At 51.4% G+C, this 13,771-nt stretch overlaps 1 protein-coding gene across 3 annotated transcripts in view; it reads right to left on the bottom strand.

The window, feature by feature from the left end:
* The window catches only part of PPP1R16B (protein phosphatase 1 regulatory subunit 16B), a 107,996-nt gene extending 94,773 nt beyond the window's left edge, over positions 1 to 13,223 (bottom strand). Inside the window, exons 1-2 of one of the 3 annotated variants that reach the window (XM_059892397.1) lie at positions 12,594 to 12,690; positions 11,741 to 11,950 (exon numbers count right to left, since the gene is read on the bottom strand). The gene's annotated coding sequence lies outside the window, so the exon portion shown is untranslated. 3 annotated transcript variants of the gene reach the window in all.
* Positions 13,224 to 13,771: the final 548 nt, after the last annotated feature.

Raw genomic sequence — 13,771 nt, 5'->3', positions numbered from 1 at the left:
AAAAACAGGTCTCATTATCCCCAGCAGATAGATTAGGAAAAGGGAGGTTCATCTTGCCATGCCCAAAGTCAGACCTAGTGAGTAGCGAAACTAAGATTTGAACACAGATTTAGATTTCTCTTCTATGAAGCTATGGAGTTTTCACTCCTCCACATTCACCACCTGTCCTTCATTCATACTGTTCTGTGCGGTGTTGATACCCTTCTTTCTCTCCACCTGGCAAGCTCGTCCTGTTCTTTAAGAGCTAGCCCAAGTGCTGTAATGATAGTATTTATCATCTCTTAAATGCTTTTCAGGCGCCGTGCTCAGCACTTGACTTGCCTTGTCTCATTTACACAATATTGTCTCCATGCTCCTTTTATTCCCTCTGAATTGCTCTTTATCTGCCTTGTGGCAAATGGGTTTCTCTCTCCTCTAGTTCCAAAGAGTCTGACCGCATCTCTACCGTGGCTCTCAACTGTGTGTGCGTGCTAAGTCGCTTCAGTCATGTCCAACTCTTTGCAACCCCATGGACCACTGGCTGTAATTGTTAATTTCATATCTGCATCTTCCACTGGACTAGATGCTCTCAAAAGACGAGAAATATGTTATTCACCTTTCCATCCCACCCTAGGGCAGGGGTCTCCAACCCCCAGACCCATGGACCAATAGCAGTCTGTGGCCTGTTAGGAACCAGGCCACATAGCAGGAGGTAAGCGGTGGGTGAAAGAGGGCAGCTTCTTCATCTGTATTTATGGCCACTCCCCATCGTTTGCATTATAGTCTGGATCTCAGGAAAACAAGCTTAGGGCTCCCACTGATTCTGCATTATGGTGAGCTGTAAAGTTATTTCATTGTATATCACATTATATAATCACAATAATAGAAATAAAGTGCACAATAATGTAATGTGCCAAAACCATCCCCCCACCCCCCACCCTCCAGCCCATGGAAAAACTGTCTTCCACAGAACTCGTCTCTGGTGCCAAAAAGGTCAGGGACTGCACCCTAGAGTCACCCAGCATGCAATAGACATTCAATAAATAGGAGCGTGTAGACAGAAGGGTGGGAGATGAAGAGACTAAAATTCACGGACATTATTCCATCAGTTGTATCATTGGGAGTGGTTTTCTGGCTTGGAACCACAGCTCTAGCATCAAACCAGACTAAATAGACCTGGCCGCTGGGGAAAGATAGGGGCCAGACCCAAGATGTGCCTTACCTGGCCCCTGCCTTGCCATCCATAAAAGGGTGACCTCGGACTACCTCTGCTCCACAGTCTCTTTTCAACTCTGCACACAGTACAGTTGGCTTTATAGATTCCGGCTTAGAAGTTTTGCTGTAAAATGATGGTGAGCTCCATTCCACAGCACTGTTTCAGATATTCTCAACTGCTCCTTGCCATGGCCTATGCTGTTCTTAAGATCTCCTAGTGGATGAAGAGCTATCCGTGACAGGTGGCCCAAAGAAAATGTATAGCTAAGGCGTGGCTCCCCACAGGTGGGAAGATCATGTGGTCATAACTCTTTCTAAATGGATCTATTCTTTTTGAGTAGGAGGCCCTTTTATAGGACAGAGACATCTTTGATGCTCACTCATTCATTCAACACCCATTCTGTGCATGCAGTCTACAACGGGTGCATTCAAAGCACACCTCCTTGTAACCCCTGGGGTAACTGCCAACTCATGCCACCCACATCCAACCCCACTGGGCTCCAAGGCTGTGGATTTTTAAAGCCAGGCTTCTGTACCTTTGTTCTCACTCTTTCTGGACTAACATACACACTTTCCCAGGTAACAGTGAGCAATAATCAGCACCAGCTGCAAACTCAGCTGGGTTTCTGCACAGCCTCCCTCAAACATTAGTAAACATGGAAACCACCAAAAAGTCAATTTCAAAATTACTTTATCCCTTCCTAGCTGCCTACCTCTGCTGCTGCCACCAGGAGGGCTAAGATACATGGTTTTTCTGCTTTACCAAGTCATTTTCTTTTGAGGATGTCAAGTATCGCCCCTCCCACTGGGGCACAATGTATGCTGTATTTTACACATTCATTTGTAATATTCATGAAGTCTGTCAAAGAGAACTTCACTTATGCATTTCTCTAGCACAGCTGGAACCACACCTCTATTCTCATTTGTCCATGTGTCTGCTTCCTTCAGGAGATGGGGAGGAACTTGTTTAAGTTCATTTTTTATCTCTAATTTCAAGCATCAGGCCAGGTAAAATGCAGTTCTTGAATATTTAACAATATGTAGCCACAGTCTAAATGATCATAAAATCTAAAGTACTGTGGAACTTGACTCAGAAACACTCTATTTTATTCCTATCTGACTGGAAAAAAATTGAATGTACTCAATACTCAATGTTAGAGAAACGCCTGGGGGAAAGAAGCATTCACACACACGGTCTAGGGAATAAAAACTGGTTTGCAGGACTTCCCTGCGGTCCAGTGGTTAAGACTGAGCTTTCAGAGTGGGGAATGGGGGCGGGCAGGGGGATTCAATCCCTGATCAGGGAACAAAGGTCCCACATGCCCTCTGGCTCGTCCAAAAGAAAAAAGACAAAACTGGTTTGGCCTCTTGGGAGGACAATTTGACAATGTCATAGTTCAAACTGCAGGGAATTTTCCTTACAGGTAAAATCACCCAAGTGTACGAAGATACACACTGTATAAGCAAGGATGTCATAGCATCATAATGTGTAGCAGGGGGGAAAAAAAACGGAAATAATCTTCATCACCAGCCAGGGACTAGAAAACAAATTATGGTAAATTTTTATCATGGGAATATCGTGTAGCTTTTAGGACTGAGGCATACCTACACGTGTCGACATGTGCTAAGATAAATTAGCTGAAAAGGGAAGTTTCGGGAAAGGGTTGTATAGATGTGTTAACAACAAAAGAGGATAGGATATACATAAATGCATGTGGATTTGTACATGCCTAAGAAATTTATGGAAAGACATAAAACATTCAGCGATTTCTTCCAGGAAAAAAGAAATGTGTGGATGATCATTGGGAAAATTTCCCTTTCCATTTTCCACATTTCTGTACTGCTTGAATTTTAATAATGAGTTTCTCTTTATTTTTATAATTAAAAAGCATAAAGTAAGCAACAAGAAAACAAAAGCTTGATTTCCTATGTTAAAAAAAAAAAAGAAGAAAATAAATGAAATTCTGGAGAAACTCTTCCCTGTTTTTTTATTTTAATTTGGCTGCATCAGGTCTTAGCTACACATGCAGGATCTTTCTTTTCAGCATTTGGGATCTAGTTCCCTGACCAGGGATTGAACCCAGGCTCCCTGCATCAGGTGGAGAAGGAAATGGCAACCCAGCATTCTTGCCTGGGAAATGCCATGGACAGAAGAGCCTGGCGGGCTACAGTCTATGGGGTCGCAAGAGTCGGGCATGGCTGAGCAACTAAACCACCACCCTGCATTGGGAGCACGGAGTCCTAGCCACTGGACCACCAAGGAAATCCCCTTCTCTGTTTCTTTGTAAGATAGTAAGCAATGCCTCTAAAGAGTTTGCTCTCTGCCCAGTTCATGGGGGAGAAGGTGATGGCTACAGAGTTCCAGAAGGGAAGCTGGGGACAGAGAAAGTCACCAAAGAAGAGCCAAGCGCCCTGAAGAAAGTAAGTGTGAGAATATGTGCCTTTTTCTTGCTCTTGGATGACAGGAAATAAAGCCTGCTCTGATTGAGACTCTAAAATGTTCTGGGAGCTAAGAAATTCTGAGAACTCACCAGGTTGGCATGGACACGGGGCCTGCAATCAGCGCCAAGAAGCAAAGGCTAGGACTGCCTCGGTAAGTAATAGACATAAGTAACCAGGGTGAACAAAACGACAGACCGAGCACCAGGGACGTAAGTGACACAGGGCTCCGCTCACCTGTCCCTTCTGAATAGACTCCCAGAGGCTGACTGCATGGATACTAAGGTAGTAATTATTGTTAGTATGTATCCAGTACACCCCATGTGCCAAACACAGGTTAAATAATCATATCATCTCATACTATTATTATTCCTATTTTACACATGGGGAAACTGAGGCTCAGCAAAGTTAGCAAATAACTTCTCAAGGACACATTAAGTGGGAGAGGGAAGGATCCAACCCAGGTCTGACTCCAGAGCTAGCCAAAGTCACTGCCAGCCTTTCCTCCATCTGAGGAAGAACTGGAGAAAGGCACTCCTTCAGGGCAGGGACAGCTTATGAAGTGCAACTGCATTTTTGCCCAGAGTCAGAGAGCATCATGATTCAGTGCAAGGACTTAGAAGCAAGACAGCCTGGATTCAAATCCTAACTCCACCACTGACTGGCTGTGTGACCTGGGGCAAATCATGGAACCTCTCTGTGCCTCACTTTCCTCAGCAGTAAAATCAGGGTCATAGTAAGGCCACCTCTTAAGAGTTGCTAGGAGGACTAAAAGTTAAACAGTGCTTGGCTCATAAGATAAGAACTAGATGTTAACCATTATTATTAATATTAAGAAAAAGGGACTTTCCAGGTGGTATAGTGGATAAGAATTCACCTGACAATTCAGGGGAAACAGGTTCATTCCCTGGTCCAGGAAGATTCCACATACTGTGCGGCAACTAAGCCTGTGCACCAGAACTACTGAAGCCCACGCTCTAGAGCCCACGATCCACAAGAAAAGCCACCGCAATGAGAAGCCCGTGCACTGCAATGAAGAGTAGCCTCCACTCGCCACAATTAGAGAAAGCCCAAGAGCAGCAACGAAGACTCAGTGCAACCAAAAAAGAAATAAATAAGGGAAAAAAGAAAAAAGGTGCCCTTCCTCCCAGGCAGATGCAACCCCGCAGGGTTACAAAGCTTGGCAAGTGGAGCAGGCTAGCTTTTGGCCCCTCTATCAGCCGGGTGCCATCAGGCAGTCCACAGCTCTACAACCCTACACTCGGCCTCCTGAGCAGTGAACTTCCACATGCTGCCAGCTCTTCCTCTTGGCTTCCTTCCCCTCTGCCAACCTGGCTGTGAATCTGGCTGGCACACTTTTGAAAAATACAGACTCCCAGGGCCCCACCATGGCGGGTTCTGACGCAGGTAGGCTGGTCTTAGGGCCCAGGGATCTGTGTGTTTAACAAGCCCCAGGTGACCAGGGGACCCAAGACACTGTGTCCCCCCGACACATGTTTCTGGAAGCACCAGAAGCCCCTCGCACCTGTTCTAGGCGTTTCCATGGCCCCTTGGGAGCAAGCAGCCTTTCCTTCATGCTTGGTCCCAGGTCTGAGCACACAGAGAAGGGGCACAGTAAGTCTGTTCTCCTGCAAGCCAGCCCACAGAGCAGATGGCTGTGCGAGCAGGCATGACAGGCCGAATTTGCTGGAGTGGGTGACACCGGGGACCCCTCAGCTATAGACCCTTGCTCCCCAAAGTGCAGTTCACAGACCAGCAGCACATGACTCCTTCTGAAACGTTATTCTAAATGCAGATGTCCAGGCCCCAGACCTAAGGAATCAGATTCTGCCTCTTACAGAAACCCGCAAGCAAATCTGAGGCATATGCTTGAGACCCCTTCCCCCATCAGAATGAGTTCTAATCCATGTGCAGCTCTAACCTGTCCAAAAACCCTTTGGGGCCAGTCTCTTCCTTCAGACTCCCAGGGAGGCCCAGAAAAACAGCGTGGTCCTTTTAATGGCCCTGATGTAGCAGCCAACCTAGGGCTCATGGTGAACCTTCCTTTTGATGAATTATTTATTTCAAAGTCCATGTGAAAATAAACCTTCCCAATAAATTGAAAAAAAAAAAAAAAGACAATTCTGGCCTCTGTAATTCTGGGGCATAAAACATTCCCGTCTTTTGTACAGAGTTGTGACCCCTACTTCCCTAGCCAAAGCCATCCAAAGACATCAAATGCCCAAAGAAAACAAGCCGTGTCTTCCTGTTGGCCAAGCTTCAAGTTATCAGGCAGATTTCACACTGGAGCTTGACCTCATTAATCCAAGGCCTATCACATTGCTGTAAATGTCAGTGGAAAAACAGCCATTCAGTGGTTTCCTTCATTCCACCAGAAAGGGAAAAAAACAGGAAGCTGACAGCAGCTGCACCCCAGCTTGGCAAATCCCAGGGGCCCCTCTGAGAGGGTGTTCCTTGTGAGTACCTACCTTCCCCTGCCCCAGCCTGCTTGCCAGATAAAGGGCGGACCTGTGTCTATGTGAGCAAAGTGCAGCCATGATCATAGAACAATTCAGATAATTCGGGCCCCCAAGTGCCTCCTTGGCGGACGGGCGGGAAGGAAAATAGCTTTGGTCTGAATTTCTTTGGCCTGAATGACCAACGTTCACGCTCAAGTTCATCTGCATCTCTCTCCTGTTCATTCAAAATGTCCCACAAGCCAAACCTCCTGGACTCCAAGAGACATGAGGCCTTCCAAGTCCTCATTCATCCCTTTAATGCTTACTGTCTCCTGTGTGCCCGCCGTCATGCTGGGCAATTGGGGACACAGGGCTGACTGAATCAGACACAGTCACTGACCTGAGGGGCCTCATGGCCAGTAGAAGCCTTCTCAAATCTGGCACTGTTGACATTTGGAGTTGGACAACTCCTTGTTGAGGGGGACTGCCCTGGGCACTGCAGGGTATCTCGCTACATCCCTGGCCTCAACCTGCTAGATGCCAGTAGATCCCTGCCCCTTCTGCACTTTCCCACTTGTGACAACCAAAAATGCCTCCAGACATTGCCAAATGTCCCCTGGAGAGCCAAGCTGCCCCCAGGCCGAGAACCACTGACCTCGTGGGAGAGATAGAGTAAAAGAATAATGACCACAAATAGCCATACAATCACAGTTATGTTAAGCACCATGGAGGAAAATTTTATGGACGTTACATCAATATATCTATGATGTGGAAGTCAATTTTATGTTGGGTTACAAATCTTTATCACAACCCTGAATTATACACACACACACATACATGCATGTATGATCTGTATTTCTGGATGAAGAAACTGAAGTGCAAAGAAGTGAAAAAATTGGCCGAGGCCCAAAAACCAGTGAAAGGCAAAAGCAGGATTTGAACCTTGGCCTTGAACTTTGCCTCCTGTGGAAAAGAAAATTCGAGCCTTTGTTTTGATGTCTTCTGTAAACAGGCAGGGTGTATGGTCACGTGATGCTCTAACCGGCCATCCTAAAAGACTCATTCCTTCCTGGGGTCACCGTGGAGCTCAGTCACCACCTGCTGCATCAATCAAGCTGCAAACTGCCTGCGTCAAGGCACATTTGTGGGACACTAGCGGGCCCAGGAAGGTCGCCTTGAATTCTGAGACATCCAAGAATAGCTCCCCATCACCAAGCGCCTGCACTCAGGAACTTCCCAAAAGTCAAGGCCAGGAGAGACTAGGGTAGTCGCCAGATACCTGGAGCACACCCCACTGTGACCCATCACTAAGGTGCCTGCAGTCTAGCATCCAGGGGTGCATGGTGAAAGAAGCCAGACATTCTGCAGGCAGCATTACCAAGAGCATGCATGAGGTGGTACACATAAGCACAGAGCAACTTCAGAGACCTCTAGACATGAGTTCTCACCATTTATAAGCCCTTTAGCAAATCACCTCACTCTCTATGCCTCAATTTTCCCTTCTGCACAGTGGGGATAAATGCATCTACTTCAGTAAGTCTGTATGAGGATTCGATGGCAATACAAGCAAAGACCTTGGACAGTGACCAACATCCGGAAAAGCACTTAGTCCCCTCTTATGGTCAATAAGGGAGCGAGATGGTGGCGCTTCCTCCACCCACACCCCCTTCCTCCAAATGAGAAACATCCCAGGGTGAGAGACACGGGTGCACAAGTAGCAAAAACATCTCAGGAAGAAGGAGGGAACGTCTGTGCTTTCCGGGTAGAAGGAAGAGGAAAGGACAGTTAACATATCCGCAAACGTGCACAGGCCAGCCATTCCTCCCTTGCAGCAGTAAATTCTAGACTGGATTCAGATGGCTCCATAAGCTGTAGGAGGCCTGCTTTGGGTGAACAAGCATTTAATCATTCGGGACCCCTTAGCAGAACGGCCTCTTGTTCCCTGACCTCGCCTCCATCATGCCCTACAGTGATGGCTTTCCAGCTGTTAACTCTGACCACTGCTCTCTAAGACACCAAACACTTTTTAAGCCTCTATGTCTTTGCATACGCTGTTTTCTCAGCTCAGGCTGCTCACTCCCCTCCACCCCACCTTATTAGCTGCCACCTGGAAAACTGTGTCTGAAGGGCTCACATGTGCCCCAACAGCAAAATTTGCCCACCTGCTATTGATCACTGCAGACTAATAATAACAGCAGCCAGGGTTTCCCTGGTGGCTCAGTGGTAAAGGGTCTGCCTGCCAATGCGGAGGACACGGGTTAAATCCCCAGTCCAAAAAGATCCCACATGCCATAGGGCAACAAAGCCCATGTACCATAAGTACTGAGTCTGCGCTCTAAAGCCCGGGATCCGCAAACGCTGAGCCCAAGTGCTGCAACTACTGAAGCCCTTGTGACCTAGAACCCGTGCTCTACAACAAGAGGAGCCACTGAAATGAGAGGTTCGTGCACTGCAACTAGAGTAGCCCCCAGAGGAAAAAAGTCCACAAAGCAACGAGGACCCAGCACAGCCAAATAAGTAAATAATAAAAAAATAGCAGCCAACATGTGCAAGCAGTGATTAATATCTAGAAGGCTCTGAACTGAGGTTTTTTACCCACATGGTTCCCTCTTTTCCTCACATCACCACTCAGAGGTAACACATCTGTCCATCACCAGCTGGCTGTGAGGTGGCAGATTCAGGAATGAAACCTGGGTTCGTTAGCTGAGGCCACCTGTTCATCCCTCCCTCTACTCTTCACTTCTCTTCTTGCCAGTGAAGCTGTGTTCTCACTATCACTTTTTTCGCCCGTAGATCAAGAAGCCTGAGAGCTGCTTTATTCATCTTGAAATCCCTCTCTAAGCACAATGGCTAAAAGGGAGTACACATCTGTTGAATGAATCAACAGACCCTGCAAAATGGCAGCCATAGGAGGAAGGCGAAATGACTTCCTAGAGACAGGCTGATGCTGGGCTTGGATTCCCAGAAATCAACCCCCTCCCACCCCCAGGCTTGAGGGGCTTTCCCTGTCCTGTTAGCTAGAGGCAGAGAGTTCTGACTTCCCCTGGACTGAGAGGGGGTGGCGAGGGGACCTATGAGACGACAGTGCAAAGGAGGAAATGGTGGTGGTGGTGATGATAATCATTTCCTGCATTCCTGCCCCTACCTGGTGCTGCACTAAGCACTTTCTATGCATCAAGGGCTCAGAGAATCCTCACAAACCCACAGAGGAGGCATTACTACCACTCCCACTTTACAGATGAGAAAACCAGGAGTCAGAGACAGTAAATAATTTACCCAGGTCACAGAGCTTCTAGGTAGAGAGCTGTAATTTGAACTAGACCTATCTGACTCCCTTGCTCTTCCAACTTTGTGGCCTGCTGTAGGAGACAGGCTTGTCCTAGCCCTCCTGAAATTCCACTGTCTCGGGACTTTCCTGGTGGTCTGCTGCTGCTGCTAAGTCGTATCAGTCATGTCCGACTCTGTGCGACCCCACAGACGGCAGCCCACCAGGTTCCCCCATCCCTGGGATTCTCCAGGCAAGAATACTGGAGTGGGTTGCCATTTCCTTCTCCAATGCATGAAAGTGAAAAGTCAAAGTGAAGTCGCTCAGTCCATCCATGGGATTTTCCAGGCAAGAGTACTGGAGTGGGGTGCCATTGCCTTCTCCTTCCTGGTGGTCTAGTGGTTAAGAATCTGGCTGCCAATGCAGGGGACACGGGTTCGATCCCGGCATCTGGGACAATTCCACATCCTGCGGGGCAATGAAGCCTGTGTGCCACAACTACTGAAGCCCCCACGCCTAGAGCCTATGCTCTGCAACAAGAGAAGCCACCATAATGAGAAGCCCATGCACCACAATGAAGAGTAGCTCCCACTCGCCACAACTAGAGAAAGCCTGCACGTAGCAACGAACAGCCAGCACAACCAAAAAAATAAAATCTCAATGTCTAGGATGAACTCAGGATTAAAAAAAAGACCATCCCAGCCTCTGTTGGAAGAATACCACTTGGGACGCACTCTATACTGAGAGCTTCATGTCCCAGGCATGGGAGTAGGAGTCATTAGATTGGCAGAAGGGTCAAACTTGGCTGAGGTTCCTGAAAGTCCAGACACCACCCAGGAATCCAGGTACTGCCTTCCGTGACCCACAAAAAGTCCAGGCTGGCCGCAGACTCCATTGATTAGAGAATGCTGACTCTGGGTATGGAGTGGGGTTTGAGAAGAACCTGGGGCCCCAGTTTCCAAAGAGAACAAAGATGCTCTGCAGAAGGTTACTGCCTTGGGGGAAAACCCACTTTCCTGCATCAGCATCATCTTAGCCCTATGGCTCCAGCTCCCGAACTTAACAGGTGGATTAGAATTTAACCTCCGCTCCTGTGTCAGTTACCAAAGAGAACAAAGTCTGCGCGTGCACTGGACCTTGCCTGCCATGTCTCTCCAAGCCAGGGAAGATTCAGAGAGCACAGGGATTCGGGGAGCCCCAACCCAGAGCCTGGCAGATGGGTGGCACAGTGGGAGGAGACCAAAAGATGGGGGAGGAAGGATCAAGTGGTCTTCCTGAAGAAGACATTTCAGAGGCTGGGATGAGCTGGGACCAGGAGAGGGGTCAGGAAGGTTCTAGGGAGAGGGACACCGCTGGACAGACTCCAGTTCACAGGAAAGCACGAAGTTGAAGGTCCAAAATGGCCTGGTTGACATCTTGCCTCCGACATCCTGGTGACACGTGGGAGATGAGGGGCTGGGGAGGGGAGTTGTGTGGGAAGGCCCGGGAGCAGGCTGGGAGCTCAAAGGACTCACCAGCGCCCACCAGCCGCCTGCAAGCTGCCTCTTGATGACAAAGCTGAGGGAGGAAGATGTGGAAACTCCCCCAGTGCCTGCAGAACCACCCACCAGGGCTCCACTTCTGCTCCTGCCTAAAAGGAGACACGCCCCATTCCAAAGCTTTCTGAAAGGCCTGGGTATTAACCTCGGAGCAACCGGCTGCCAGGACCTCACAGGGTCCTGCCCCCATCCTCCCACGGCCTGATTAGCCCCATCTCCTAGAGGCAACTGAGGCTCCCGGAGGCCAAGTGCCTTGCCCTCGGGAAGAAAGCGAGTCACTGGCTAAGCTAAGATGCTTATGACCAGCCTCTGAGGAGGCCTCCCACACAGAGGGTTTTTCTCCGGTGCTTCGCCAGCCACAGGAAATGGCAGGGCCCTCAGGGAAGTACCCGCGCCGGCCCAGGAGGCTAACGGCAGGCGCCTTCCTGGGAGACCCCGGCGGGCAAGGGCGCCTGGTACCCCGGGGCCCCGGGCCCTCCACAGAGGGCGATTCAGAGGTGGCACCTGGTGTGCAGGGCCGCCGAGAGCGGGTGGGCGCTTCTGACAGCGAGAACAGCGGCCCATTATGTGGAATTCAATCACATGCGCGCGCAAGCAGCTCGGCTTTCGGTTCTGAGAAGCTCTTAAGGAGCCGCGTCTCTCTCTCCCTGGGTTTCTGAGATGCCCGGGAGCTCCGAGTCTGGGGCTTTCCGCACGGCCCTCCTGGGAGGGCCAGATTCAAAGCTCCAATTATCCGCGCGAGGCTGGGAACTGCATCATCAGCATCTCCCGCTAAGCCGGTCCGAACTGGAGGAGGTGGCGGGGGTGGGGAGTGGGGGTGGCTGGGGCGGGGGGTGGAGTCGGCCGGCTTCAGGGAAGGCAAATACCTCGCATCTCTAGCTGTCCACGCGGGACGGTCTGGGCAGCTCGGATGACCTTGGGGAGACCCCTCTGCGCGACCTCTCGGAGGAAGGCTGCACAGACTCAGTCCATCCTAGGCATTCGGGGGCGCTCCTGCGGCCGGAGTCGATGCGCGGGACTCAGGAGGAGAGGCGCGCTCCAGGCGCGGGGGACCCAGCCGCGGGCGCACGGCGGCCCTTCGGGGAGATAGGGAACAACCACGCTGGGGTCTCCCCCGGGGCCGCGGGGCGCTGTCAGCCGGATCCCGCGGGGGGCGGGTCTGCATGCGGGGGCGCCTGCCCTCGGGACCTTTCCCGCCCAGGCAGGGAGCGCTCCCGGCGCCCTGCCACCGCCTGCGGGGACCGAGTGCCGCCACGCGAGGGGGCGGCGCCCCCATGCCAGCCCCGAGGCTGGGAGCCCGGACTGTCTGCTGCCGGTTGGGGCTTCTTCTGCCCAGCATTGCGCCCCTTAGGCAGAAGGCGGCCCAAGAGCCCAGAATCCGCCAAGATGCCCCCTGCCCGCCCCAAGATCCGGCTACGGGGACACCAGCCAGCAACCTGCCAGTGCGCCCCGTACCCTGGCCTCGTCTCTGGCGCGCAAGACCCAGGAGAACGCCCCCATCCCAGCCCAACTCCCCAGCCCTGCTCGCCTGGTACCCGCCTTTCCAGTCTCCCTCCAGCCCCCCCAGTTATCTCCTGCCGCCGGCCCTTCGCCAAAGCTCCACACACACCCCCAGTCAGACCCTCAGAAGCTGGGTCCACCTCCCCGCCGCGATCCTCATCCCCTGCCTGGTCAAGCCGCAGAGCGCAGGGCAGCCGGCGATGCCGCCGGGGAACTCACCCGCTCTCCCGAGCCCTGCCCCGGGCGGCTCCCGGCCCTGGCTCGGTCCTTCCGTCCCCGAGCCGCAGCTGCCGGTGCGGCGACAGAAGCCAGCTCTGCACGGCCGCGGGCCTCCGCGCCGCCCCTCGGCTCCTCCCCCGAGGCGGGGCCTGAGCTCGCGGGAAGGGGGTGGGCATGCTCTCGACTAGACCTGGACGGCGCGGGAGCTCCCGGCGAGGGTCCCCTATCCCCCTCCACCACCACCTTTGAGCAGCTAGAAATTGAAGGCAGGTGAGACGCGACCAGGGTTCGGAAAAGAGTTTTCCTTACGGTCTTCCTCCCACCCTTCAACATCACCGCTTTGGAAAGGGGGAAGCCCAGGACGGTATTCTTGCTCCCATTTGATGGAAGGGCATCACGAAGCCCAGAGAGCTGCAGTAAACCACCCAAAGTCACACAGCATTAAAACCAGGGCCAGCGGTTCATGTCTCCTCCTACCTTGAAGTCTGAATCAGAAGGCTTCCTAGGACGTCAAGGAGCCCAGCCAGGGTTTGCCCTGGGGACAGGTCTGTGGGAGCCGGTCCCCTAGCTGAGGGGTAGGAGACGAGAGCCAGACTAGTGGGAACATGGGGGGCCGTGGCCTGCGACGTAGAATCGCATCATTTCCTCTTTCTGGGAGGGACCGAGGTGTAGAGGAGGAGGAAGGAAGTGGTTGTACCTCCACTGACGTCTGCCCCTGTTTGGGAGGTGCAGGATCTAGAAAGGGGCTGCCTTCCTGAGATCTAACGCTTAAAATAGAAAGTAAAACACAACCTGTGGCCCCTGTCATCTAACCCAATCCTTTTTCCTGGGCTGAAGGCCCCTGCACTCAGCACCATCTTTTCTCTATAGGACAATGGATTGAGAAGACCCTTCTCTCCACCCCACCCCCCAGGAAGAGGAGAGAAAGTTAACAAACAAAGGGGAAACAAATCCATCCCCAAACATTCTCTGGAATCCACACTCGCTGAACACTGGCTTTAGAACAATAGAGTTCTCTTCTGCACAAAGGGCCTTGTTTCCTGAGCTTTCCCAGTCTCCAGATTAGAGCCCGAGGCACCCCAGGGCCAGCCAGAGGGGCGCAGAGAAGGCTTAGGTTTGAGGAGTTCGGGGATGACAGTTCAGTTCCTAGCAGTCTTGTTCAAAGAACTCCTTTACTC

This window comes from Bos taurus, chromosome 13 (genome assembly GCF_002263795.3).
Source record: "Bos taurus isolate L1 Dominette 01449 registration number 42190680 breed Hereford chromosome 13, ARS-UCD2.0, whole genome shotgun sequence".
Lineage (NCBI taxonomy): Eukaryota > Metazoa > Chordata > Mammalia > Artiodactyla > Bovidae > Bos > Bos taurus.
The sequence above is the reverse complement of the archived record's forward strand: the minus strand, read 5'-3'. Positions and strand labels throughout refer to the sequence as shown.